At 33.8% G+C, this 1,032-nt stretch overlaps 1 protein-coding gene across 1 annotated transcript in view; it reads left to right on the top strand.

Annotated features, from left to right (window-relative positions):
• Positions 1 to 873: 873 nt before the first annotated feature.
• LOC119581657 (rhodopsin-like) overlaps positions 874 to 1,032 on the top strand; it is a 1,676-nt gene continuing 1,517 nt past the window's right edge. Inside the window, exon 1 of the mRNA XM_037929781.1 lies at positions 874 to 957. The gene's annotated coding sequence lies outside the window, so the exon portion shown is untranslated. The remainder of the gene's footprint in view (positions 958 to 1,032) is intronic.

Here is a 1,032-nt window from a genome sequence, read left to right as displayed (position 1 = left end):
CTTTTGCTGCTAATGCTGTTTCTTTTTCTTTTTAATAGGATACCCATTAGGGAAGTAGCGGCAGGATTATTTACATTGATTTACTCAAGCATGGACTTACCTTGATTATTGTCAATGTAATGATATATTATTTCCTTTATGTAATAGTAGTCAGGGAGAGGGAAGGTTTTTTATGGTATGGCGTAACATGGATCATAAGTAAAATAACTCATTTGTTATTCAGTTCTGACAATTCTTATTCTTTGTCAATATAATGCTTACATTGGATTGAAAACCTGGTGTGTAAACATAATATTTTCTAAACTCAAATATATTCTAATACTGTTTTGATGTATTTTGATGCTTTAACATAGCAAGTAGGGGTAGTAATAGCTGAATTTATAACCGAACCTAAAACAAAAGCTTACAATTCCATCAAATCACAGCACTCAGTAACGAAATAAAATTTGTCTAAGTAAGGAAGTAATTCATATATCAGATAAAATAAATTTTCCAGAAACTGTGATATTGCTTGAAAACAACTGCGAAAACAAAAAGAAATAAAGGCGATTGCCAGAGCGCCAGGACAATGAAACCACAAGTATAGATATCAATTGCCTTTCTGTCAGACACCTGTATCTCCTTTCCTTATAGAAATTACAATGGTTACTGTTCCTACATCTTGATTTCTCTTCAAGACTTAAGAGATTTACTTTTTTTGAAAATCAGACTTTATGGCATACTCACACACTCGAAAATGTGTCTGCGGAAGTCACATATGTAGACACCTTCAAACATGAATGACTATTTGGAAAAGTAAGTCGGTAATCTTGTAATGTGGGTTTTAGCCAGCTATATAAGCCTTGAATCCATCCACAGGTTCCCAGTTTCTTGCAGGAACTCAGGCAGGGGTGTCTCGCACCGAAGTAGTTCTCCACTGAAATTTCTTCGGTTCGAGAGAAGATCTTAGTCGCAAAGGTAAGATCCTTAATGAACGAATATCATATTGAAAAAATATATATATTCTGAATACCATTTATGAAAATATGCGCT

The sequence above is a fragment of the Penaeus monodon genome, chromosome 15, assembly GCF_015228065.2.
Source record: "Penaeus monodon isolate SGIC_2016 chromosome 15, NSTDA_Pmon_1, whole genome shotgun sequence".
Taxonomy (NCBI): domain Eukaryota; kingdom Metazoa; phylum Arthropoda; class Malacostraca; order Decapoda; family Penaeidae; genus Penaeus; species Penaeus monodon.
Note: the sequence above shows the minus strand (reverse complement) of the source record. Positions and strands in the feature narration are given on the sequence as shown.